Source organism: Passer domesticus, chromosome 6, assembly GCF_036417665.1.
Source record: "Passer domesticus isolate bPasDom1 chromosome 6, bPasDom1.hap1, whole genome shotgun sequence".
NCBI classification, from domain to species: domain Eukaryota; kingdom Metazoa; phylum Chordata; class Aves; order Passeriformes; family Passeridae; genus Passer; species Passer domesticus.
The window spans coordinates 8,128,683-8,156,577 of NC_087479.1; the positions used below are offsets into that span (position 1 = coordinate 8,128,683).

The window sequence follows — 27,895 nt, forward strand, 5'->3', positions numbered from 1 at the left end:
GAATCCCACTACAGGGGTTGAAGAGTATCAGCTTGGATAGGTGGAAGAACATAAAACCTGACATTCACTTGCCTGGTAAGGAGAGCTTTCCACCCAGGAACACAGACATCCCTCAGTGGCTGCAGCATTTGCTGTGTCACTGAACCCATCTGCTGCACAACTGTCAGGATTGTGGCACTTCAAACACACAGGGGCAGAAATGCCGTTCCTTTGACAAACACTTATTCAGCAGATTAAAAGTCACAAAACCAAAAGGAGCAGGAGCCCTGGGTCTGGAGTACACAAAAGTATTGCAACTACAAGTGCTTCTAAATCCTGACTGGTTTCTCCCTAATACGGAGAGACCAGTGGAAAGAAGCAGCTACAACAATGTGTCCAAAGGTCAGGAAAAGCAGAAGAATAGCAATGAAAATCAAAGGAAGAAATGAAATGACTCCCACTGTTACTCCAGGTCAGAGGAGAGGCTCAACCAAGCAGTGATTTAACATTAGCATGTACCAGCACATATGGACAATTCCAATCAAGCCAGGAATTGTTTTTCCTATGGCCATGAGGAAAGTTAACTATTGTAACCCAAGTCATCTGGCTTTTTTTTTTTTTTTTTCCCAAGGAACAGAATTTCCTTTCTTCTTCTGGAGAAGTTTTCATTTTGTGAGGGAGTGTGTTTATGATACATTCCCACATCAGAAACGGTGACATCAGTGATTCCTTTTGCAATTTCCCATCAGTACCCTGGGGACAGGGCTGGCCTTCCTTTGTCAGTGTGTGCTGAAATCTGGGGACAGCAGGTGCAGTAACACACCAAGTGCAAGTGCTTTCACCAGGCTTTAAAGCCAGGGGAAGTACAGGAGTTACCTCAATGCACAGCCTGTTCCAGGGTCTGCTTACTCTTAATTTCATGAAGCTCAGTGACAATGTTGTAGTCTAGCAGTGACAGAAAGCAATGACTCTGTTGCAATAGCCATTGTAATGGCAGGAACCTTGATGTTCAAACCCAAACTAAGCAGAAACTGAGGTATTTTTAAGTGTGCAGCCTGCAAGTCATTCCTGTGGATTCACTTGTTGGGTGCAAATTATCTCATCTCCCATTCCTTACTGCTCCTTCTTTCTTTTCAGGTTATGGGGCTGACAGATTAACCCTTTCCCAGAATTTGGGCTCTGCAGCTCCAGGAGGTCTAACCTCTTCCTTCTCTCCCTTGAGGCAGGTGATGGAAAGAATCCATGTTGTTCCAAGATCTGCATGTGTTTGCCATGCTCTGTGTAACTCCTTATGCTGGTGAACCTGCTACAGGTGGTCTGGGCATGTGGGCTGTCTGCAGTTTTATTTCTAAGGGCATGAGCTGTCTGGCAAGTGAAAAATTGGATTTTCACTGAGCTACACTAAATATGACTCTTATCTTCTATTTCTTTCCTGGATGTGTGGGGGATGTCCCTGTCAGGATAAGACACACTTCACATGATGCCTGGAGATTTAAAAGCACTGTGAAAAGAGATTGAGCTTGCTTAGGATTTAATGAACAACTTGTTGAGCTCATTTGGCTCTCCATGATTTAGCAAACTGATAAGTGATTAAGGATAATTTTCCAGTTAGCTTGCTGCTACTCTTTAAAGTGCCTGATGAACATCAGCAACTGAGCTGATTGATAACTAATCATCTAGTTTGGCACTGCTAATTGCTTGTTTAGCCATCAACCTCCCTGTTTGTTAGATTTTCAGGTGGTCATCAGAAACAGTCTTCTGATCACTCAGTCATGACTTAGATGTCATGAGATCAATCAGCTGTTAATGAATTTTCAAACCCAATCTGTAGAAAGTAATTTACATTCCCAAGCAAGGACTAGAATTCCAACGAATTTTAGACTATTGCATGACCTTCCCATGGAGACACCCCTCACCAGAGGGGCTTTAAAGGTTTGTTACCAAGATGGTTGGAGCTAATCCTGCTGAGGTGGAGGGTGGAAAGCATCTGTGCGTATTTCTGTATCCCCACATACCATATGTTTCTCTTCTGTGCAGCCAGGAAGCAGATTTGTCCTCGTGCCATGTATATTCATCAGGTGTTATCTGACCTCGGGTCCTACTTAAGGAAACATCTAACTGAGGTTGATGGAAGACTTGCCCAAGTAATGACATCATTAACAGGACTTGTGATAAAAGTGGAGTGTCACCCACAGTGATTGCATGGAGCATTGCATGATAGCTGGGATGTCTGTAAAATCTGTGCAAAATTAACTACAGCTGCACAATAGGTGATTAAACTAGTTTTCTCATGCTGTAACTCAGTCCTCTTTAATACTCATTTAAGAATTCTTTCTTTTATAGGATTGTAATATGCATGAGCCCATTCCTTTCCACCCTCCCTATTACTCTACAGCAATGCCTTATTTAATACCCTGCTCTTATTTTTATTGCTTCTAGCAGTCAATCTCCTCTCCTCGGCCTCTGTCCTGGGTAGCTTGGCCAAGAAATGGGGAACTTCTTGGTGGGGAAAGTGATGGAGAAGGAACAGAACCACTCCAGACTTGTTGAACTAGTCTCACAGCAGAAGTAGCTTTCCCAGAGAAAGCCTGGCAGAGGCAGGTTCCCTTCTGTGTGATTTTTCTTTGCACCTCTGAACCTGCTTATGTGGAGTCCTTGTAGAAGAGAACTATGGCACTTCTTCAGTCTCCTCGGGTCCTTTTGTGGGATGAGAGGAAATTCTTACCAAAGCTTTGTGATGCTGGTCTGTAACTTTTGTAAAACCTGGGAAATCTGAGAGATGCAGTTTTCTTGCATATGCCCCTTGATTTGGTAACCCTCTCAGGATCTTTTCCCGAAGGAGAGGAGAAATTGTTAGATCTGCTTTAGGTAAAATCCTGCTGTAGATCATCTCAAGTGAACTGACCATGCTGGCTGAGAGCTCAGGATCTGTTTCGTATAGAGTGAGAAATGTCCTGTAAAAAGGGCCATAAATAAGGCAAGTTTTCAAAGAAATTGAAACTCTATGTTTGAAGTAATTCATAGAAGAACAGTAATCATTGGCATCAACACTGCCAATGTATAACATTGAAAACTCATGAATTTGTCACCACAAGCACAAAAACAGAGCATTTGGGGTTCTTTTCCCATAAGTGAATAGTCTGAGGTCCCTGGGAGTGGTTCTCAATTGTGATCTGAGAAATATGAGAATTTCACTGTGTGATTCCCAAGTTGAGCTCAAAAGCCTGTGCACCAGACCACCTACTGCCTACAGCATTTCATTCAAGATGTTAATCCATCTTGAATTAAAGATTTTAAATTAGAAAGATCTTAACATATCCCAAAGGTGCATTGGTTGACTGTAGGCAGGTACTGAAAGGTAAAATCTATCTTTTGCTTTTTAAACTTTGGGATTAATCTTTTAAGATTTTCTTCCTGACTGTAAGGATTAGAGACCTTTTTTAATTTTTAATGAACTTGAAATTTTTATATAATACAAGTTGTTGGTAAATGGGACTTTGAACAACATATTTAATTAAAAAAAGACAGCAGTAAAATGGTCAGAAGGACTGATATGGTCAGGTTACCTCATCTTTTCAGTAGCAGAAGGTAGTAAGTGAGTTATATTGTTTTTAGTAGCATGGAAAATAAATTCAGCCCCATCAAAGAAACTCCTATCCAGTGAAATGAAACAGATTTAAAACAGATTTATCCATTAAAACATCGAGCTAAGCTTCCCTTGGTCCCTACTGAGCAGAAGACGCCTGTCCCATCCACCTCTAATCTGAGAAGCTCATCGTGTCTCCCAGACCTATTTGCAGAGAGACGCTTGTGGGAGATGAACCCTTGGCATGGGAGGTTGCTTGTCTCCGAGGGCTGTTGGAAGGGGAGCAGGATTCCTTGTCTGCCTCCATCCACCCACGCAAACAGGAAGGAGGCCCTGCCAGATGATAAGTCCAATTTACCATCCAGGGTAAGTAGATGCCAGAGAGGATTGTTTTCGTTTCCACGGGATTTCTAATTAAGGGACATGCTTTAACTGTGTTTTCAATGGCTGAACATCCAAATGACAGTTTGATATGAGCAATTTGTCTGGCAGGATAGATAAATTCATACCAAAGCTAAAGGATTTTCCATTTGAAATGGGTACACATCCTTAGCTGTGAATCGGATCAAACATTCCTGTAACTAAAGAATCCCCTTTATGTAACAACTGCTTTTTAACCTTCATTCTTTGCACTTTTAATGATCAAAGTCTCTCCTGATTTGTCCCCAGTCACTGACTCTGCCAAGTGCTTGTTTTTTTTCAGAACTCTCAATCTTGTTCCAGTTTGATGAATGAAGGGAAATGTCTATTCCCATTTCTCCTGTCCCACCCACCCCTAATGACCAGTAGCATTGTCTGGCTGACTCCTGGGGGAATTTGCCACCTGCACAGTGTCTGGGCTGGGCTGTCACAGCTGGATTTCTTCTGATCTTTGTTTTCTAGAGATGTGATCCAGTGTCTTGAGAACAGGTAGAGAGGAAAGGTGCTGGTGTCTCTCTGTCCTGGGAAGATCAGTGCAGCATGATTAGGCCACTGGGTGTTTCATAGAAATATAGAATCCCAGACTGGTTTGGGTTGGAAGGAACCCTAAAGAGCATCCAGTTCCATGCCCTGCCATGGGCAGGGACACTTTCCACTGTCCCGGGTTGTTTTAAGCCCTGTCCAGCTGTCCTGGAACACTTCCAGGTATCCAGAGTCAGCCACAGCTTCTCTGGGCACCCTGTGCCAGGGCCTCACCACCCTCACAGCCAAGAATTTTTTCCTAACATCTAATCTAAACCTACTCTTTGACAGTTTGAAGCCATTTTCCCTTGTCCTGTCACTCCATGCTCTTGTAAATAGTTTATGTAGTAGTTTCTGGAATACTGGAAGTCCATCCAGTCCAGAAAGGTGTTGCTTTGGTTGGGGACATGTTGCCTTTTATCACATTCACAGAAATAGATCAAAGACATGTTCACGATACCCGTAGCCAGCAGAGGTGATGTGGGCAAATATTAAGTGGATTTGTTCCTGTAGGAGTCACAGTTTAAAACCCTCTTGATAACTTTGCCAGGTTCAGCTAGAAAGGCTCTGACATTTAGTGCTGGTTAATGAGAACTGTGAGCTTTGAAGGTTACAGAATTGCATGTTCTCCCTTCCCCCCATCATCACATGGCACCATTCAAAATATGTCTGAGCACAGAATACAGTTATTTTTGGTACTGGACCAGAAACTTATCAGGTGAAGTGCAATTAATGAATCAAGTGCCTTAAAATATCTGCCCAGAAGCAGCAGGTACTCTTTTGGTGACTGAGGCCAGGAATTCCATTCAGAAGAACAGCAAAAAGCTTTTCTTGCATGATTTCTTCACAGTATTATTTGTCCTGATGCTTCCAAGGATGTTGTATTTTTACTATACCAATACAAATGTGCCTTACCTTGGCAAATCATGAGACTGGAAGATCTCACTGTGCACAGTAGGGATTCAGCTGAAATCCTGACAAGGTTTGCCTGCCCCAGCTGCAGTCCAGAGTGCCAGGAAGGGGATGCACAGAATCATGGAATATCCTGAGCTGGAAGGGGAGCCACAGGGATCATCCAGTCCAGCTCCTGGCCCTGCACAGACACCCCAACAATCCCACCCTGTGCCTGAGAGCAGTGTACAAACACTCCTGGAGCTCTGGCAGCCTCGGGGCTGTGCCCATTCCCTGGGGATCCTGGGCAATGCTCAATCACCCTCTGGGGGAAGAACCTTTCCTGATATCCAACCTAAACCTCCCCTGACTCACCTCCAGCCATTCCCACAGAGAGCAGAGGTTGGAGCTCCCCCTCCACTGTCCCTTGTGAGGATGCTGCACACACCATGAGCCCCCCCACCCCAGATGGAGGTTGGCTTTAGAACTTGGTCCTTTTGTGCCCTTCTTTCCTGGGTCATCAAATGTCAGAAAATGTAGAGGAATCTGTGAGTTAAATTCAGAGGAGATCAGGACTAGCACAAAGATTGGGGAAAGGGAAATGGGAGCAGGGAGTTTTCCAAGGTTATGTCTGAAGAAACAGCATGAGGAAACTGCACAGGATTTACACAGGAATTGAGAATAATGAGTCAAGGGAAACTGAGTGGGTACAAGAAATGGGATAGAGCTGTCTGGGAAAGGACGGGCAGAGCTTGAGACAGAAAATTGGGTGGGGTTAATAAAATCAGGAACATATGGGACAGGAACAATCACCTGTGGCGATAGAGAAGAGGAGGAGGAAGCAGGGACAGTGAAACACTCTGTGTGGAGAGGACCATTTATGGGACAAAGAGTGGGCACTCTCTGGCCAGGCAAAAGGAGACAGTTATAAATAGAAGTGTGGGTGTGAAAACTCCCACACAGTGTGAAACAACTGCAGTGAGTTGACTCTCAGAGGAGACCAGCAACACTGGCATGAAAGCTACATGTGGTTCTCAAACCAGATTGAATGGAGTCAGACTTTGGGACAACCCTCGGCAGATCCATGGCCACTTGTCCCCATGCTGGAATGAGACCTGGAGTCAGGAGCACACCATCCCCCTGTATCTGAGTTCCTCTCCACCTCTGCTGTCCATAAAGAGCGTGTCTAACACCAGGGGAGAAAATATATGGGCATAGAAAGAAGGTGTGTTCATCAGGGCCTGTGCTCTGGGGGCTCAAGGCAGGGGCAGCTTGACCTGTGCATTTTCTGATAGTGTGGAATGATTGAATTTACAACTGCACTAACATCCTCTGAATGCAGTCTCAGAGAATAACACAGAGCAGTAGTTAAGGAGACAGGGAAGGGTTATGCTGTGCAGAAGGAAACAACTTTAGCAGATAACTAATTAGAGATAACAAAGCTGGAGAGCACAGGGTTGATAGGCCATGGCTGAAATACCCATATTAATAAAGCCAAGAGTCAAGGACTGACTCTGTGCTCTTATTTTCTATAGTACAGATGTTTGATAATCCCAAAAGAGGTCAGTGCTCCAGGGCTGGGCACTCAGCACTGTTAGAGGAAGATGGTATTTGCATTAAGGAGCCTACAGTTCAAATAGAGGAGGCAGACAGAGTGGGAGAGGAGCAGGAGCACTGAGAGGTAAAGCAGGTGGCCACAGTTAGCAGAGCTGATTTCTGAACTTCTGAATCCCAGTGCACTGCTGTGTCTGTTAAATTGTGCTGCTGTTTGTGTTCTTACCAAAGCCAAAACGATGTCTGAGTAAAAGCTCAAGGCTAAAAGCACTGTGGGATTTCTGTCCTAGAAACCAGAATCCAAAATGGGCTGATTTTACTTTTTAAAGGAAAGAGCAAATGGACCAGTTCCTATTCTGAATGGTCCTGCTGCCACACCAGCATACACTGAGTGCTGTGTATGAGAAGAGAAATCCCACTGAAATGGGACTACAGCCCTCAGTCCTGGAGGGAGATGCAAATGCACTGCAATCTGATTATATTGGCTGGGAAATACACAGGTTTCAGCATGTCCACTGCACCCAGAAATGTCCTCAACACTTCGCACAGCAAATAAATTAACTTGTTACTTACTTGTTCTGAAGATTTTATGCAATGAAGTGTTAGTCCTACACAAGGAAAGTTAGGGCAGCAAGAACAGAACCATGGAATCATGGAATTTTTTGGGTTAGAAGGGACCTTAAAGTCCATCTCTTTCCAACCCCCTGCCAAGGGCAGGGACATTTTCCACTAGACCTGGCAGAAGCTTTTATTACAGAGCCCATGAAGGCAGCAACACCATGAAACACACCAGCAGTCAAATTTCACACCAGGTTTAGCAGGAATTTATCTGAGTCTTTTTGCATAGAAATCTCAACTCCTCTTCCCTCCCATCAAAAATAGCTGGAAGTGTCCATATATTTCAAGATTTGATTCTAGGTTTATGCTGGTCATTTAAAAACAGTCAAAGTTTAAAAATTAATTTAAGTGCTTAGTTGCCTTCCCAGACAGTGATGTTTGACTGACAGCAATAAACCCATCAGAGGAAGCAAATCTGGGTAGTTATGTCACAACTGAATAAATATGACAATATATGTACATAGTTGAGCATATTTAGGACATCCTGCTGCTAAGATCAGTCCACAAAATGGTCAAATTTCATAAAGTTAACATCTATTGATACTCAATGATGCATTTATTTAAGATTTCCTCTTGGTTTACTGATGCAATTGTATTGTTCATTTTTCACATACCAAGCACTGTTGTTTAGTCTCAAGGGAATTTTTGTTACGAATTTAACAATTGTGACATATTAAAGAGCACATTTAAGGAAGAAATTAAGCGTTGAGAGGATGTGACCAAATGTTTCCATGGTGTTTTGTCAAAATGTCACTTAAATGCCAGGGCAATTTTCATCAGAGTTGCTCTTCTAGAGCTCATCTTGCCTACCAAAAAAGTAAAACAAATCTTGTCCACATCAGTAGCAGGCAGGCCTCCAATGCATTTGCCAGGAAATAATTTCCAAAGTTTTATTTTAATTTTGGAAGCTCCTTTGAGCTTCCTGGTGATGCACAAGCTCTGTGCGTTGCACAGCTGAGGGATGAGGAGGAAGTCAATAGCTCAGAGTGTGTAAGCAAAAATGTTCAAATGAAATGCCTCATGTAGGCACCTGCATCTCTAATTAACAACTGGCCCATAATGTCAGGAACTGATTTTCAGGAAGTTCTTTGTTCTTTGAAAGTCAGGCCCCAAAGTGGGCAATGAAAAATTGAAACCTGAAACATCGATGATTACTTCAGGGAAACTCGAGCCTGATGTCAAAGCAAACTGTGAATGTGCATGTCTGGGGAATGCTGTCTGTGCTGGTTTTTCTATAATTCTTACTGCTGTTGTGAAGTTACTGAAGTGAGATTGGTGTAAGAAGCTGTTGTAAGGATTATTTTCTATGAGGATTTTTGGGAAAAGCTGGAGTAGTGATAGAATCCATTCCTGGGAGATATATCTCCCAAATTTAGTCTGTGTTTAAAATTGTGTGTTTTAACATGGAGTAAGTTTTGTAGATCTCTTTTTCGACCTGTGTGGAAAACATGACAGTCTAAAAGCTCCATGTGTGATTTCCTCCTCCCTGAGCTCTGGTGCTCCATGGAGGGGCAGCTGGAGGAAGGTGATGAGAAGATGGTGCTCAGGAGCTGGGTTGCCACCTGAGCACCACCTTCTCATCACCTTCCTCCAGCTGCTTGCTCCAGGGGTCACACTTGCTCTGGTGCTGAGGCATGGGCAGCAGCACAGGCTGTGTTCTGGTTAGATGGCTTGGACCTGCAGGCTTAGCTCAGGCTGGCACTGATGGCCTTGGGCTGAGCTCCTGGGCAGGGCTGTGGAAACCCAGTGGGGGCCATGAGTGCCCTCAGGGCCCTGACACAGAGTCACGATGCTGATGCAGATCTAGGGAGCAATTTGGGAAACAAAGTGATGCTGTGGACCTTACACAGGTGTCTCACTTTGAGATGGCTCAGATAGTGAAGTGCAAACCAGTGCTAAGGGAGCAGAGCTTGGTGACTTTTCCCTCTCCCACAGGCAACTCTGGCTGCTCTCCCTTCTACAGCAGATTTTGTTCATTGAATTATCCCACAAGGCTGTGGTTCTATATGTCCAAGAAAATCTAATTTCTTTCCTTTTTGTCTCAAAGCCATTAATTGCTTCAGTTGTAATTAAAAACCAAAAGTGTCGGAAGCACATTCCTGATAATTACTACTGCCAGAGCCTCTCCGTTTTTTTCTGTTTTCTCCTGAGAAGAGCCTAGTCCTGCCACTTGCTGGAATGTGTTTATCAAACACTGGATTCATATGGATCAGTTGTGGGGACACGTGCAGAGGGCTGGGATGCCTGAGGGAAGGACATCAGCTCCTTGGGGCAGCTCAAGGGCACTCTTGTGATTTGGATGCACTTATTTAGCTGTAGCTCATTATGGGGACATTACCTCCCATGCCTGGGCAGCAGCTGTGACATTAAAATGTATAGGATGTTACCAAAGGAAGTACTTGGCAAAACTTTTTTTCAGTTTCCCCTGACAAACAACAAATTCTCTCAACAATGGTTGGTTCCGGCTGTGAGTCACTAATGTCTTTAGAAGGATGTGCTCTCCCTGCACGGGGCAGACCACAACCAGCTAAATTAAACCAAGACAGGGTAACCTTTGTGGTTGAGGGGCACGGTGGGGAATTCCCAGATGGTTTCCTGAAATCTGGATATTATACACCACTGCTGGTCTGTGTGAGAGCTCTGCAGGAGCTCCCTGAATTGGGAAGGACAGATTCTCCAGTGCTACAATTTCTGTGGCTTTTTGGTATCTGTACAGATAATCTGATTTATGCCAGCTGAAAGCTCCTCTTTAGAAGTAGGCCCTGGTTTCAAATGTTAATGAAAAGATGATTTGGATGGGATCCTGAGCAATGATGATCAAGTGAGTGGCATCCTTGCCCATGGCAGGAGTTTGGAACTAGATGATCTTTAATGTTCCTTCCAACCCAAACCAGTCTATGGTGATTCTATGATTTAGTAATTTCTAGTAATTCTAGTAGTTTAAGTAAGGTATCTGACATTGAATTAAAAGGGTACTGTGAGCATCCCATGGTTATCTGGAGAGAAAATTCAATCTTTGTGTCTGATAAGCCTTTTATGAAAATTTAATTTCCACTTTTGAGCTAACCTAGTGCTCAGGAGCTTTTATATGTGGCCGAAGCTGTAGATAAGTTCTTTATGCTACTTCCAAAGAGAAAATATGGTGAGGATGAGGAATCATGATGGGTTCAGAACAACCCACAGAAAAGTTCTGCATCTTGGAGAAGTGAACCTTCATTCCTGGGTGATGCAGTAACAGCTTAGCTGGTACAGCTGATTTTACAAAAATATTTATTTCAGTGAAATTAATTCCAGCTCAATTTTAGTTCCTTCTTTTAGTATTTTCCCTTGTTCCTTCATTTGGCTGGTGATGAGGTGAGAGCTGCAGCGATGGCATGTAGAAACTCCTCTTTGCAGTAACATCACTCTAACAGTGCTGTGATGAGGAGCTCCAAAAGGCTCTGTGCAGCCATAGGCACTGACCCACCAGCACTGGGATGTTGAAATCCAACTGGGAACGGCTTCACATCTGCCTGGGAAGGTAACAAAGCAATATTAACATTTTCATAAAATGTTCTGAAGTCAGTTTGGCTTGGCTGGCTGAGCAGATACTCAAGCCAAGGAGACTGTCCTGAGCATGGTGTCAGCAGAGAAGCAATGCAGAGTAGTAAGTGAAGTTACAGGACCTTCACAGACATTTTAATAAGGCAGTTAAAGTGACAGAGCTTTGAAAAATCCCTTGTTTTTCTGCCTGTGCCTACATGAAAATGGCATGAGAAGACTCTGCACACACCACTATACAGTGCAGGGACATTCTGATGTCTTCTTCCTGATGCCCCATAGAAATGCATAGGAAGTTCAACCTTTATTTGGTATTTTTCCTGAAGTTCACCTCAACTCTCCAATGTTTAGAGAAAGGTGCTGGTTGAGTACTGTGAGTGTTGAAAGAGGACGTGAAGAGTCTACTTGGCTGCAAAGTGTGCATCACAAAAAGGTACCAGTGCTGATTTGTAATCCAGCAGTGAAAGAAATAATATGAACAGGTAGGTGGGAACATGTCTAGCATTGTTCCTGAACAGGAAAATGTAAGCAAATAGCAACAGTGACTAATTTAGCATTGCTTCATTTTACTAAGGGATGCCTTGAATGCTTCATCACTGAAAGCCTAAATAGCTGTGCAGGGAGGATACTGTAATTCAGCCACAGTTTAGCGGGGTCAGTGCAGGAGTTAGAGGTTGAAATCCTGTTGCTATTGGACAGAAGTTTAATTGGATTGTCTATAACCATCCCTTCCATGCTGATACTTTTTATTCCACCTGAGCTTGCCATACTGAGGCTGTCAGTGTCCTTGATAACTCTCTGTTTATGCCTGGACAGATTTTTATTTGCATGCTAGTTTGGGAATTGGATGTTCTTTGTATCTGTACTTGCATTTACATGTGAACAAGTATATTTGTCTTCATCAGCCTTTGTTCTCCTATTTTTAAAAGGCTTACTCATCCCCTCAAAGATTAGCATCAGTACCATCTGATTTCGGTGACAGTTCTCACCCCATGAGCAGCAAGAAATTGAAATGAACTGTTTCTGGAATGAGCCATTGTTGATCCAAGCTGTCCAACAAGTACTTGAATAACAAATATCTCTTACCAAACCAATGCTGGTTCATGAACAGAGAAACAGAATGAAATTCACTGCATTGCTTGTTTGCAAAACACAGTTCAGCCCTTTCTTTGCCAGAGCTGAGCTGTCAGGAACTAGATCCTTAACTGCTATAAACCAGCTTAAGTCAATGACTTGGGTGCCTGGTGACAATTTACATTAAGTGATCATCCAGCCTCAAAGTGCACCGGGACAGCAGTGTGAAAGAAAACAAATGATGGGGAATGGCAGCAAAACATTTCAGAATAGCCAGAGACATTTCTGGGATAAATTGCAAGTTTGGTCTGGCTTTTTCTTTGCAAAGATAAGGTTTGGGGTGGGGGGTGGTGTTGTTGTATTTCATCACCTGTTTCTGTTAGTGTTTGCAAAGATCAAATCTGAAGCCAAATTTGTAAAGAGGAATAATATTAGTGCAAGTGATGCAGGTGTGCAGGTGAGGAGATGGACAACCTTTGGAAGAGAAACTCTTCCTCTTGAGAAGACTCTTCTCCCAGAGGATGGTGGGGCCCTGAACAGGCTCCCCAGGGAATGGTTGCAGCTCCAAACCTGCCAGAGCTCCAGGAGCATTTAGACAATGCCTCAGACACACGGTGGGATTCTTGGGGATGGTCCTGTGCAGGGCCAGGGCTTGGGCTGGATGATCCCTGTGTGTCCCTTCCAGCTCAGGATATTCTGTGATTAATTTTGCTCTTCTTTGTACCAGTTGGTTCAATAAAGATAAGCACTTGCAGCCAGAAAAATTGCTGTGCTCATGTTGCTGGGTCATCACTGTTACAGGAACACTGTCTGACCAAGCACATCATATTTTCCACGGCAGTTGAGTTTATGGGCTCAGCTGGGCAACTGGCTCCAGTATAAAAACCCCAGAGATTTCAAAAGTTAGAAATGGAATAATTTGCTTGATCTTCTGTTCTGTGGTTTTGTCATGAGACAGTTTTACAAGGAGGCGTCATGCCCAGGATGCAGGAACACTGAAATGCTAAATTTTATCACACCAGAGGAGCACTGTGTAGTTTCTGCACCTGTTATGTTTGTCATGTTCCTCTTTGGATAAACTTTATGGGAAAATTCTGCCACCTGGAACTCAAAACACATCTGAAATGAGCCAAGCTGGGGTTGGCTGCTGCATGTACTGATGGATGTTGAGTTAGTATAAAATCAAACAACTATGTAAGGAGGATTCAGTCATCTAAAACATAGAATCACAAAATCATTTAGGTTGGAAAAGACCTTTAAGACCATGAGTCCAGCTATAAATGAAACAATCTTAAGAGTAAAACAACAAAAATTTTCTGGATTTAATGTGAAAATGGGTCTCTGGGTGTGTAGAGGTGTGAGGGTCTAAAAACTGAATGGGTCAGCTGTGGATTCAATTGGGCTAGAGAGGAATCTTAATGGAGGAGTTCCCCTCCTCCCAGAAGGGCAAAAAACAGCCTTCAGCACTAAGGAACTTTCCATTAACATTTTTAAAGCTAATTTGCTATCATTTAGCACATTCATTTAGCTACATTCATGGCACTTGGAAACAGGAATTAAATAAGGCCCATAATTAAGGGTTATTAGCATTATTTACTGCTGGTGTTGTAGTGTTTAGAGGCTCTTCTCAGGCTCCTTTTTGCTCTAGCTTGTACAAATACATCAGAAGAGGCAGTTCTCCAGATTATTTCCATTTAGGAACTGGTAGCATTAACAGAAATGCCCCCAAAAGTAAAGCAAGGTCTCCTTTTTAATGCACAGGTGACAGCAGCTAGGCCAAGGACTTCACTTTTTGCTCACTTGCTACTCTAATTTAATGCATTAAAAAAATGTAAGTATGAGATTTTTAAATTATTTGTGCAGCAGATGATGCCAGTGGAAATGTTTTGAAATTATTAATCTGTAAAATCTTGTAAACGCCAGGTCAGATGATGCCTACTTTAATCTTTAGTGCCTTGGTGAATCCCGTAGCTGTTATCTTGTTCCACATGCAGGAGGCATTTCTAATAAACCTCTGTGGAAAACAGGAAAAAACTGGAAAATGGCCATAGAGTTTTAAGCCATCTGAAAACCAGAATATTAGTGAAGAGCTTCTCTGGCATGCTGTTAAATTTCAGGAGTCCTTCAACTTCCTTCAACAGGAATAACCTGCCTCACTCCAACCAGTTGAAGATTTGGCCCACGAGATGTATCCAAAATACTGCAAATTCCTACAAAAAGGAATTCTTTGTCTCCATTAGCATTTCAACACACACTCACTACAGAGATCTCACTGGGGGTAAAGCATTAAAACCCTTTCAGAAGTGGTTTAGTTGGCTAATTAGACAATAAGCATAAACCTGGTGCATCCAGCTGTACAAATAAAACGTGACTTTAAAGTTTAATGTCCTGAGCACAGAGTAGTCGTGAACTTGGAGCCAAGAGGGGCTGAGAGGAAGGTGGCTGGCTTACAGCTCGGTAGTGCTGTGTCTGAAGGCTGAAACCTTTGGAGAACTCAAAGAGAGTTTATTTTAAGTGTAACTAAAAGGAACTAAGTACCAGTTACCACAAATAGGGTGATCTTTATCTTCCTTTGTTGGCTTGTGCCGAGGGAAAAAGAATCTTAAAAGACTTCTGGCAGCCGCAGGCTTCCCAAAGAGGAGATCTCCCTCACATTGCTGACATGTCTCTCATTTTTTGGGTGCTACCTTCGCGCTGAAGGAAATTAAGAGGTCATTTTAATGCCCCCTTACGCCCTTGGCTCCTGGGTAGGTGTGATCAAGTAGCTAAACACATTACTGACATTTCTCCCCTCCATCCTGGAATTATGGAAGGAAAATCAGGCTGCTCTTGTGCAGTTTTCCGCTTTGGCTATCTGGGAGCGGCACCTGTAAGTGCTCACTTTGAGGGATGGTTAATGTGCTAATTACCCAGGACCCAAAAATGCAAGCTGTAAACAAATGAGGACTGTATTTATAATCAATCAATTTTATGACCTTCTGATGGTGATGATATCAGGGGAGTTTACATTGAGAGCCCTTTTACTCCTCCAGGGCAGCTGTGCCCTTATGTTTTAGTTACAGCTTGAAGAAGATTTTGCTAATTTACTTTATGGTAGGCGTACTTAAGAAAAATATTACCTTCCCTAAACAGCTGAGCCCGTTACCAAGTCTCATTTTTAAATAATGAAAACACATGGACTGTCAGTACCTTCAGGGTGTATTGTCAGGTGACGAGCTGTTTTCCAAACATCCACGGCAGAAAGTAATGACTTCAGAGCAAAATATTGTTCTCATTGGTATAAGTTGCTGTGAGACAAATCCCACACCCTCTGATGTCAATGGAAAGACTCCATTTGACTTCAAAGAAGGCTGGATCAGGCCCTAAAAGAAATGTTGCCATCATAAAACACCAAAAATGCTTTATGGTTTTTATACATTTTAAAAATGCTCTGCTCGCTGGTGATCTTCCATGCAGTTTACCTGGCTATGTGTAACATGTAATTTCTGTGTTTGCTTTGCAGTGGATTTATGAGAGAAGAATGTCCATAAAGCCTGATTTGTGAAGTGTTAAAATGATGTCCTGGAAAGCCACACAATGCCAAGGTATACAAGATGCCCTGTAATACCTCAGCCCCAGGAAGGCTCTCCAGCTTTTCTGATGTTACTAAGTTCTCACAAAGAAAAACAATGTTGTTTAACTGTAGACAGATGTGTTAAAAATAGTTTGATTTTGTGCCCCTGCTCTTTTATTGGAATTGCTAGCTTTTTAGTAAAAAATTCAAGGACAGAACTACTTCCTGCATTTCCCAGAACTTTGCTGGGGTGACTGCTTGTTTGAGCAACTTATAAAAATGGGGCAGGATGGGGGTACATTGTGTCCCCTTAATCTGGAAGAGCAGAGATAAGCTCCAAACCAGTACCAGATGGTACTGTGTTATTCTGTGTAATTCCTTTCTCTCAACATTGTACCCTTATTTAAGCATGGGTTATAAAAGATTTGTTCCTTAGGGTTGTGAAGGGTGGGGCTCTGCAGAGAGGGTGAGAGTCCCATTTTTTCCTGTGTCACAGCTCCTGTGATCAGATGCCTGAGAGGACCATGCTGGACCATGGGTGAAATCAGTCATCCAGAAGTTTACAGAACCATGGAATCATTAAGGTTGGAAAAGCCCTCTAAGATCATTGAGTCCAACTGCTAACCCAGCACTGCCAAGCCCACAACTAACCCATGTCCCCAAGTGCCACATCCACGCATTTTTTGAACATTTCCAGTGATTGTGACTTTACCACTTCCCTGAGCAGCCTGTTCCACATCAGTTTTTGCTACGGAGCTGGTGAGCAGCTCTGCCTTCCTGAAATCTCTGCTAAGCTGCTCCTGCCAATGGGCTGGCATTGACAGGGACAGAACACAGTGGCCCCTGGGGACATCCCAATTCCCTGGGCTGCTGGGAAGCAGAAGGCAAGTGGCAGCGCCAGGCAGAGAGTGCAGGAGCCCTGGGGAGAGGGCTGCCCTCACCTGCCAAAGCTGAGCTCTTGTGGCCCTGCATGCAGGGCAGGCAGCGGGCCAGACAGCTGGATTGCCATGGCAGAGACAGTGTCTGGCCTTTTTAAAAGAGAAACTTGCTGGATTTATGTGAGGGAATGAACATGGTACTCCTGGAGCTGACATGGTCTAATGAATGAGATGGGGAGTAAAATACTTTATACTTGCTATCAGGGGTTAACGACTCCTGCCCTCTCGGTTTTCCCCTGCTCATGTTTTCCCTCTCTCCCCCTCCTCCATGCCCAGGCCCCCGCTGTGTCTGTATTTTCCAAGCAGTGGCACCACCTGGTTTGTTTTCTGTGTCAGGTATATTACAGACTGTCTGTCAGAGGTTAACTGCCCCAGCCAGCTCGGCCTCTCCTCTGCTTGGACCTGGTCTAAACTCCCTCCCTGCCTGCGTGCCTCTGGTTAGGCTTCCCAGAATGTAATGGCACCTGGGGAAAGAAGATTTTGTGATCATTTTTAGTTTCTCAGTGGTTAAACAGTCTGGTGAGGAGGGTGGCTCTGCCTGCCCATGGTTTTGGGAACCCACTTGGGGTGCCTCCATAGCTCTCCCTGTGTGCTAGAGGCCTGAAGTTACACATCACAGACTGTTTTTGCCTGTTCTGCTTTCTAAAAAACCTCTGATGTGAATTTTCCTCTGTTCATGCCGACTCTGGCTGTGTCCCCAGTCCATATCAAAGAGGTCAATAACCCTCCCCAGCTGTCTACATGGAAGGGAAACTTCAGGCTGTGGCTCAGATGGAGCCCTGGGGTGGTTGTACAGGTGCTTGGCCTTAACCCTGGAAGAAGCAGGGCCCCCTGTTCTGGGCCAAGAGTGTATCGGGGCCCCAGAGAAAGGACAGAAATCCTGGCTTCTTTCAGGACTGAGGCCAAGTAAAGAGGAAATTTAATACAAGTGTTTGAAGTTCAGCTGCAAAGATGATGGGATCAAACTCTTCTCGATTGTGGCAGGTGACACCATAAGGGGGCAAAGGCCACGGACTGCAGTGTGGGAGCTTCATGCTGGACATCAGGGAAACCTTTCTTCCTGGCAAGGACAAGACTGAAGCAAGTTGCTAGTGGAGAGGAAAGGAAGGAACTCTTTATCCCTGGAAGTTTTTAAGACTCAGCTAGAAATAGATCATCTCACACATGGCTTTTCCTCAATGGGCACTGGCACAAACCCAGGTACAGAGTTGTTCAGCAGTCTCAGGACTGTGTCTGTCTTAATAGTCTCAAATTACACACAAATTCATCCCCTTGGAAAACTGAACACGTTTTACTGCAAATCTGAAGGGCCAACCCAAAACTTTCATTATACCAGCTCTCCAGACTGTGAAGGAAATATCAGCATAAAGCTGCCCTTGATGCAGCTCCCCTGGCATACAGTTCTTTCATTTCATCTCCACAAACTATTTTTTCCTCAGACCACTGTCTTTTTTATAAATGGGAGAAATGCCTGGATGAACAATTTTTATTCTCTTACTAATGTGGTTATTGTCTGCAAGATTCCTTTCTCTGCTGGTGCAGCAACAGGAAATTGTGTGATGAATGAGCAACAGGATGGTCCTAAAATCTAAGTGTTGTCATGCTCACCTGGGAAAACAGGGCTTGTGTGTCCCTAGGTGGGACCATCCATCCCTTAAACTGGATATTTTCTAGGGGTCACTGTTTTCTGCTCACCTTCTACTGCTCACCTTCTGACTTACAATCCTGCAAATTTGATATGAAGTGCACAGGACCACCAGCAGCCATGTTACTCAACAAGACCAGGATGCTGGAAGCATAAAGTAGTATTTAATGCTAAGTACCATGAATAATCATGTCCAAGGCATAGCAAATTGGCCTCTCAAAATTAATGAGCACTTTTGACTTCACTCCTTTCTGTGCCTCAGCTCCTTGCCTATAAAATGGGAAATGTACCACTTCCCCATTTTGCAGGGTGAATGGGAATTGATTACTATTGGGCAAGCTCTCATATATTGCATTGAAATGCTCTTTAGGAAAACCTATAGAGAAATTATTAATCCTGCCTTCAGATCAGGGTTGGGGTTGCAAAAAAAGTTTTAGAGGTATAGTGTGTAATAAGGGTGGAGCAAAATACCAAGTAGCTGCTCCTTGATTCAGGACTGTTCACTCTGTGGATTAAGTGATGTAGAAATGGTCTGAAGTGATGCTGTAATTGAAGACCCCATCATGAAACATAAGCACAAGAGAGCTGTAGTGAGATACCTGCTTTCCTTAATTGGCAGGGCTTGATTTTGAAGCCTAAATGCAGATTTTTTGAAAATTTAATTTTAAATATGGTTCCTCAGGACAGAAAGCTTATGTTTGAACAAACATTTTAACTTGATTAGCCAGGAATCAAATTCCTTTTCTCTTGCCAGTGTTTTAAGTGAATGAATTCATAGAATCATAGAATGTCCCCAGTTGGAAGGGACCACTAGCATCAGTTGTAGAAGACAATGCCCAAGAATGAGGTGCTTAAAACACATATCCTAATGTGACTTCAGAGAAGGAATCAAACCATAGTTTTGGAAAGAGCCTTCTATCCATATAGCTTCAGTCACTGAATCAAAACCAGCAACCACATCAGGTGGCTCAGAGTTCACAGTAAATACAAATATTTGGATTAACAGACACAGGAATCAGCTCAAATCAAATCTGTAATTCAAGTGTATTTATGCCATACTCTATGAAATGTTAAACACCAAAATCTGAGTGCAAGGTATTAGGATTGATTCAAGATGAATAGAGAATCCCACATACTCTGGGTTGAATGTGAAATGCTAGAGTTAAGTTTCCTCACTGGAGTATAGGCAGAAGGATGGAGGTTTGTGATGCAGAACAGATGAAATATGAATCAGAACCAGTTTTCAGCTCAAAAGTACCAGCTGGACTATAGCTGTAATAAACAATGCTGTTGTTGACAGGCGTTTTACAAAGGCTAGGGTTGATCTTCATGGCCAAAAATATTTTATCTTGGCCTTGCATTTGCTGCATTTTTTCCAAGTATTTCACATTGCCTGTGGAACACCAGAGCATCTCCAGCATCACTGAGTGTCCCTTTGCCAAGTTCCAGGAATAGAAGAACAGCTACCAAGAAAGGTCTTTGCTTGTATTCCAATTTGTACATTGAAATGCAAAGCATTTGAGAAATAAGTCTGGGAACTTGGTTGGTGCTCCTTGGGGATTACCCACCCATTCCCCATTCCCTGTTTCACAGACCAAATGGCAGGACTGAAATGAGAAGAATAAGTTCCCTGGTTCCTGGTTCCCTGGCTGGTTTCATGCTTCTCTGTGGAAGACCTCCCTGAAATGTTCATGGTACCAGATTATCTCCTGCCATTCCTGTCCCAGGCATCTGGCTGACAGATCCTCCCTTCCACACATGGTCAGGGAGCTGTTTCTCATCTCGTGGGGTTGTGGTGCTGTCAGTCCCCAAAGCACAAAGCAAGACACTGCTGAGCAAGGCTCCTGAGCTGCTGCTGCCTCAGCCATGCTGGGATGCTGAAGGGCATAACATGAGACCATCTTTCAAGTCTCATTGATACCCAGAGATCAAGAAGTGCAAGCTTAGATTTGCTGGTATTTGGCAGGAGTAACAGCAGTTTCTGGTATGGAATATTTTTTTCCCTGCATTTTACTGTAACTTAGAAGGGGAAAAGTTGTACCTACCCCTTACAGTAGGTTCACATCTCTTCTGCCTTTCTTTTGAGGGCTTGGCAGGCTGGGAGCTTCAAATTTGTCTTGATAACTGAGTTTATAAATTTTACTTCCAACCAATTTTATCACCGTGAGCTAAACCTGATGCCAGCCTGGGCAAAGATGTGAACCTGGGGGGTGGGTGAGCTCTGGCTGTTTTTCTCTACTCTGCTTAGGCTCCAGTGGATGGACTGAGGTTATTCCTTGGGTCACAAGTTATGCAGAAGTGCCTCCAGCCTGGATGGGAAGACAGCACTTGCTGTAAAGGGGGAAAACAAACTGATGAGCTGCAGGCAGTGTGTTCAAAGCACTGCTCTCTGTGTTCCTGGAGGAGTATCTTTGAGGCATTCAGTATGCACAGCATTGGCAGGAAAAATCCCTTTTCCATACTTTTTCTTGCTAGCTTGTTCCAGAGTGCTCAGAAGGAAAGACTTACTTATCTCAATGGTTTTGCTGCCCTTTCAACTTGAATAACAACAGAGCCTTTTCTGGGCACCCCTAAATAACAAAAAGGTGACCCATGGACTGAACTAATAAACATGCCCAGCCCTGTCTGAAGGATCAGACTTCAAGTCTCAGCTTCACCATCACTTTTGGTTACTCCAGGCACTTAAAATCAGGGTCCTAAATTTTTCTCCCTTACTGTTATTTCTCTGCTACATTTAACCTGCCTCTCATTAGTCTTCATTTAGATATTAATTTTTCATGGGAGCTTATTTTGTTGACCCACACAAGCAATTAATGGTTATTCTTAGAGCTGGAGTGTAATGTCTTGCATGCAGCTGCCTTTGATTACCAGGTTTCTGAGGCCCCCCTATTATTTTGGCTCCTTAGTAAAGCCTTAAAGGATGCTATAGTCACTGATAGCACAGCAGAAACCTTGAAAGTCTGGAAAAAACAGAGTAAAAATAATTGTTGGGAGCTGGAGGTATCATTCCTGTGGCATGGTCAGGAGTTCAGTGACAATGCAGTGCTGAGGTTCTGCTGATAAATCTGAAGTCCTGGTCCCTACCACCACCATTGCTCCTGAGTGTAAATCATTCAGGTTTTCCTTTTTGCTCATTTACCAGATGGCTGGGTAGGCTTGTGGGTCTAACACATCAAACCGAGTGGCTGGAGAAGGGCATAGCTCACCTGGGTTTGTTTGAGACCTGTGAGATCAGGGCTTTATTTTGGAGCAATCATTTGAACTTCCTCCTGCAGAAGTCTGGAGGAGGAAGGCTGCCATGAAATGAATTTGCTTGAATTTTTTTCTTTCAGTTTGTTCATTAGTCTTTCCTTAAAGCTCCTCATTGTTAGTAAACCCTTTTATCCAGCAAGAAGTATCTGGGAATTTGCTCGGTCCTGAGGTGATGATCTTAAATTGTCCTAAACTCCTTTTTCCTAAGTGAGGAAGCAGAAATAAATAGGAGAATGGCCCTGCATTATTTGGGGGGTGAATGAAGGAGGAGCAAATACTGCTGGGGGCAATGTCTGGCTCAGGTCAAGTGGTGCAGAGCTACAGATCCTGTGCAGTGTTAGCAGTAACCCCACAGCTGCTTCTTTTGCTATATGAAACAACTTCCTGAGGAGTTAAAACAAGTCCATTTCATTACTAAAGCAAGGTTTTGAAGTTTTCTCTGGATAAGTTACATATAGTTTTTAAACTCTAACATTTCTGACTGAATTCTGCAGAGAAGGTTGCCTTGGTGGGTTGCATTAAAATAAGCAAGTACTCCAATCTCCACAGAGGTGGTGCTCTGTGAAGAGCTGGGTTGATAATTTGCTCCTGAAAATATTCTCAAATGGTTCAATGGCTGCCAAACCCAACAAAACCAGTTGAAGGAAACATACTTTTTAATTTTAAAACAAAAAGTAGGAAAATGTTAAGGTAAAGAATTAAAAAAAAAATTTCCTCTGAATTTTTCAAGGAAAACTATTTCCTGAGTAGCTCCAGCTTTAAAAGTGTCTTGTTTGATGAGTCAAGAATACAGCAGGCAAAGGATTTTGGTTTGGTTCGGTTTTTTTCAAGCAGCCCCATGTTGATAGAGGTTAACATTGGATAGAGATGACCAGAGATTCTGTAATCCATGCACAGATTTGGCAGATAAAAGCAGGACAGTTGGAGCTAGGTGGTCCTTAAGGTCCCTCCCAACCCAAACCATCCTTATGACTTTACCAAAGAGCTTAAAACTCCCAAGGAGCTTTGTCAGCTATAGAAAGCCAGATGTATTTTTTGAAACCCAGATATTTTAAGTGTCTATAAGCCAGCACACAGCTGTTGATTTTAACTTCAAGGGTGTATCCTAGTGTTTAAAATGGTCATGTTTCAATCCCCAGCCTGAAGCAGTTGCACACGGGAGTAGCTTTGCCTGGTGCAGGCTCTTTGGTAGCACCCACTTAAAGCAGAATCAAAGGTTGTTTGGTTCCTGCTCTCCACTCACATGGCTGCACACACGGGGCACATCCCAGAGGGAGCAGAAGGGCCACCTGCAGTGTGTCCCTCCCAGCTGAGCTTTCTGCAAATACTTGCATGCTTTGAGTCACCCTGCCCAGAGGCTTGAATGTTTTTATTCTGCCTATAGCATATTTTCAGTGTTTCAGAGCAGGGGGAGTTTCTTGCTCTGCAGCAGGCTCAGCATCACAGATTTTAGCAGGGCCTCTAGGTGCTACCAAACTGCAGAACAGTTTGCAGGCCTGGGCAGCAAAAGTTTGTTACAACACTTATTTATTACCACTCTCATATAACTCATTCATGGTAAACAATGCAGGTTTTATTATGTGTAAGTAACAGGAGACCTTTGCTTTTTCCACTAACAAACATGCCATGGGTAATTATTCCTATATTAAAACTACATGTGGACATATTTGTGACATGCAACAGTTCCATGGCTTTGAAGAGAAGTATTATTCCAAACAAGGTTAGCCACCATTTATTTTGAGGGGCTCTTGCATTTCTGTGTTGGAAGCTCTTTGTGGCTTTCTTTGTCTATTTGATAATCATTAACATGTTCTGTCGTTAACCTTCAAGCAGCTTTGCTTGAAACTTTATATGCAGCTTCTCAAACATTTGCCTTGCATTGCAGACTGTGGTTTGCTGGGGCTGTTTTTATGATCACTCGTGGTAAAATCAGGAAGATGAAAAATGGGTGTGTATTTGAAGAGCAGCATATCCAGCTTTCTAGGTCTTAAATTAGAGTGATGAGCATAAACACTGCAAACAGATCTTTTTCAACTCGATTGCAATTATATTTGAAATTACCTACAATTACCAGTAACCATCTCAAAGCTAGAAATTAACTTTGTAGGCTTTGCTCAGCTGTTAAACGTGCTGTCCCGTGCAGCTGAATGGAGGGGAGGAAAGAGGGTGAGGAGGCGTCAGAATGGCAACTGTGCTGTCTTCCAGCTGCAGCAGAGCTTGTGCCTGCTTTTCCCTCTGAAACAAACCTGTGTGCTACTTCTTGAGACATGGTTTGGGAAGCTGTGGCTTTGCTGACCCTTTTCTTGGGTCTAGCAGAGAGTGCTCCCTTCCTACGTGGAGCGTGGCGGGCTGTGCTGGTGGAGAGCAGGCTCTCCATGCCTCCTTCCCTTAGTCAAGCCATGAGCAAAAGGTGACATTTATGGCAGCTCCACTTACTGCCTGACCAGCTAGAAAATAGCATTTTCTAATTCTTTCTCTGCCTGATGGTTTCCTGCTGTTATTTCTTCAACTGATCTCTTAATATCTCATTTGGATAACTCCATTCCAGTTTCTTCCACAGCCGCTGTGGCCGGAGAAATTCAGACTCTTCTTCCTCTTCTTCCAGAATCATGGCACAAGGATGTTGCCATGGCTCTGTAGCCACAGCCAACCTCACTGATTTTCAGCTGGTGGAGCTGAGGGAGGTATTTTGCCCAAAGCATCTCAGAAATGCTTGTGATTTCAGTTTCCAACATGACTCTGAGCTGGGGAATGAGAACGTGCCAGGACTGTCAGTGACAGCTTTAGAAATGGATTGTTTGCATAAACTTGAAAACAGTACAAGCATAAATGTATATCCTTTGTTTAACTTTTCACTCTTGTTTACTCATCCCTGCTTCTAAAAGGCCTTGCAAGTAAACTCTGCAAATCTTTAAGTTCTGCAGCATTAATGGGGGCTGGGAGTTCTGGGATGGCTCCTTGGCCCTGAGAGCTGAGGTGCAGAGCAGTGACATAAAGCTCTGATCCAGGACCCATCACAACCAGCAGAGTGGTTCTTCCTTACTTTGCCTCTGTGCTGGGAAGTGATGTCTGAAAAGCTCAGGGACTCTCCATGTGCTTCAGGGATGTGTGGGCAATGCAGAAAATGACCTGGAAAATCAGGCAGGGTCAGGATTGCCTCAGTACGGCTGAGGAAAATAGAGGCTCCTATGGACTGAAATGTTCCTTGCTGCAGAAAAACTACTTAGGCTGTATTTGAGGGAAACAACTGGGTTTTAGTCCTGTGTTTTTCAGTATCACTGCGGTGGAGTCCTGGTCTACAAGTATTGGAGAGAGGGGAGAGGAGCTCCAACTATACAGAGATGAAAATCTAGGTCTCTTATTGCCTTTCATAATAAAATTGCTCCTCCCCTGTATTTATCTAATTTAATATTTTTAAAGTCATGCATGTAGCTTTGTACTCTCATTGTAGCTTTAAATTGGATGTCCAGAGAAGGGAACAGAGCAGGGAAGTGTCTGGAGCCCCAGGAGAGCCTGAGGGAGCTGGGAAAGTGGCTCAGCCTGGAGAAAAGGAGGCTCAGGGGGGACCTTCTGGCTCTGCACAACTCCCTAACAGGAGGATGGAGCCAGGTGGTTATTAGGAAAAAATTCATCACTAAAAGGGTGATCTGGCATTGGAACAGGCTGCCCAGGACAGTGGTGGAGCTCCATCCCTGGAGGGATTTAAAAGCTGTGTGGATGTGGTACTTGGGACAGGGGTTAATGGTGGCTTTGGGAGTGTTGGGGAATGATTGGACTTGAGGTTCTAACCTTACTTCTTCTATCGATGCAGGTGTTGGTGGGTGACATTTTACTGCCCAGATTTCTCCTTGACTCTTACAACAGCCATAGAACAATATAAACTCTTTCCATAAGAAAAGGGAGGAGCAGGACAGCACACAAAACTCTCACTTTGGAGCTCCCAGGAAAGGGCTGACATCCCCTCCCAGAGCCACACACATCACTGGAGCTGGGGAATTTATCTCCTGTGGCTGGTGCTCAGCTGTGGGAGGAAGGCTCAAAGTCAGGCAGAGTGTGGGGTACATTGAGCAGCCTCCATGTCTCGCAGGGCTTTCAAAGCCAGGCCAGACCCAAGGCAGCTGTAAATGGGCTCTGGAGCACGGAGAGCAGGGCTTTATAGCTGCTGCCTTTTCTGGGGACTTGCAGACTGCTCCGGAGGGGTCTCTAAAAGTTAACAGGAAAAATGGTCAGAAGGCTGAGATGGGCTCCGCAGGGGTCCAGGCTGGTGCTGGAATGTTCACAGGATTTCTGCAGGTCTGGCATGCTGGCCGTGGCTTGCTCAGAAAAAAAGATCTGCTCTTGCAGTGCAGGCTCTGAACCGATTTGTGGACATAAAGAGCTGGTTTTTGCTGCAGGTGAGTGGGGTCTGGCATGAACTTTGGCATGACCAAGTCCTCCAAGCACAACCACGTGTTTGATATGTCACAGAGTCCTGTGTTAAATGAGCAAAAAGCTGCACTGCACAATGTGAGGTTGTTGTTTTTAGTCTTATTTCCTAAAGGGAGAGAAAGATTAATGCAGCCATGCTCTGTGTGACTGTTTGGGTATGTGGATCCCTGTCCCTGATTTTTGCCCCCATCACTCTCTATCCATAGCCCAGTTTCAGTCACATCTGAGAGAATCTCAAAAATATTCAGTTTTAACAATTTTTATGCAAATAGATGGCCAGGCTTTAGAGAGAGTTCTAATTCCTCCTCCCAGCACAGGGAAAGCTAAGCTCAACTTTAACTAGACTAGAAGATGGCAGAGAGCAGGAAAGCAGGAAAAGCTTAGAACATGCTGTAATCTAAGTGGATACCAGAGAATCCACCCTTCAATTAGAGATAATTTTATGTGGCTTCTCTAGTGTTCAGCACTGTGGGTGATAATTTATCAAAATAATCCCTGCCCTCTTCTGACTGGCACATTTTGATACCACACTCATAAAATAACAAATACAATTTTTACTTTTCCTTTCTCTTTTAAAGATGGCAGAGGTGCCAGCAGTCCGTTTTCCAGACAGAAACCTAGGAGTAGGATATTAACCTAATGCCTTCAACAAGGCAAGAAGCATTTTACACACCTGTTATGGCTGTGGTCACCCTGGATCTTTTCCTTGTCTCCTGAGATATGGAGCTGAGGTACATGGCACAGACAACATGCAGACTTTGGTGGGCCTCTAACCTTGTCAGATGTGTATTAGCACTCTCAGGTACATAAAATTATTTGGTGTAACAGTGTGGTTGTTGTATCTTTGCCTAATCCTGCATCCTTTTCATTCCTGTATGTCACTATCACCAGCTGCTCCAAAAGCTGCACACTGGGTGAAGCCTTTCCAGGGCTCCATGCTGGATCACCCAGTGGTCATATGGGACATCCTAAAAAGTCAGAAAAACTCTTCTTGCTCCCCAGGTTTGCTTTGTTCCCAATTAGATTCCAGCTGCAAAGGGAAGAGCTGCTTCTGATCTTGGGTTGTGCCTACCATGGTAAAAAGCTGGGCTGCTATCACTGCTCACGCAGGATGACTGATGTGAAAGTGCTTTTCTTGAGCTGCCTGGTGGGTCCACATTTCAGCTTTGTTCAGTAAAGCACTTAAGCATGTGCTTAAAATTAAGTGTGCTGCTGACTGGAGGGCTTGGACAATAAATATGCTACTGGAAAAGTCTCTGGACCATACATTTATTAGTCTGTCTAAAAGCCCTGTTATTTCTTCTTCACTTCTGAAGTAAATCACGTCTTTCAAAAGCCACAGTTGTGGTAAAATGTCTGATTTTGATAGGCGTTGCATATTGCAGCTATTGCTGATTTTAAATAAACTTATAGATGCTCAGTGCATCCGCAAATGAGACCCAGCTTGGCTCCTTTCAGTGGTTTGGTGTTTTTTGAGAAATCTGTCTTTGAACTACCCATCTGCAGGCTTTTTCTTTTTACTGTCTGTGTGGCCATCCTGCAATTACCTGTGGGTTTATGATCCTTCTCTAGAGAACAAGTTGGTTGAACGATAAAGATGGGGGTGATAAACTGGGGCAGGGTATGATATCAGTTACAAGTGTCACGTGAGTGTCCCTCCAGATTTACACTGCTGCAGCTTTGCTCTGGATTGGGTTCCAAGATTTGCCATAAATGGCTTTTTCAACAATTTTGGAGTTATGGCTGTTGAACAAAAAATGTGCCATCGAGGCTTGAGGGCTTTTGTGACTGCAGTGAAGAAAGACTGGAGTGAGCAACTCATTGGCCAAGTCAGTGTAAGGTAAATCTGTGGGAGTGGGAGGAAGAAACTAAACCATGTTTTTAAAGGGTTTATG

The 27,895-nt window shown here is 43.7% G+C and overlaps 3 long non-coding RNA genes across 5 annotated transcripts in view; 2 read left to right on the forward strand and 1 right to left on the reverse strand.

The window, feature by feature from the left end:
• The window catches only part of LOC135302551 (uncharacterized), a 139,529-nt gene that overhangs the window by 94,163 nt on the left and 17,471 nt on the right, over positions 1-27,895 (forward strand). For 2 of the 3 annotated variants that reach the window (XR_010364139.1, XR_010364138.1), the window contains exon 4: positions 15,687-15,768. This is a non-coding gene — a long non-coding RNA (uncharacterized LOC135302551). Of the gene's footprint in view, positions 1-3,779; positions 3,849-15,686; positions 15,769-27,895 lie in introns of those variants that run through there. The other variant, XR_010364141.1, reaches the window with a different exon arrangement.
• Positions 10,857-17,494, reverse strand: LOC135302553 (uncharacterized). Its single transcript, XR_010364151.1, has 3 exons — positions 16,991-17,494; positions 15,374-15,546; positions 10,857-11,082 (listed from the first exon to the last, which is right to left on the reverse strand). It is a non-coding gene; the product is annotated as an uncharacterized LOC135302553 (long non-coding RNA).
• LOC135302552 (uncharacterized) lies at positions 16,895-26,774 on the forward strand. The gene is made up of 3 exons (XR_010364150.1): positions 16,895-17,011; positions 17,660-17,875; positions 26,579-26,774. It is a non-coding gene; the product is annotated as an uncharacterized LOC135302552 (long non-coding RNA).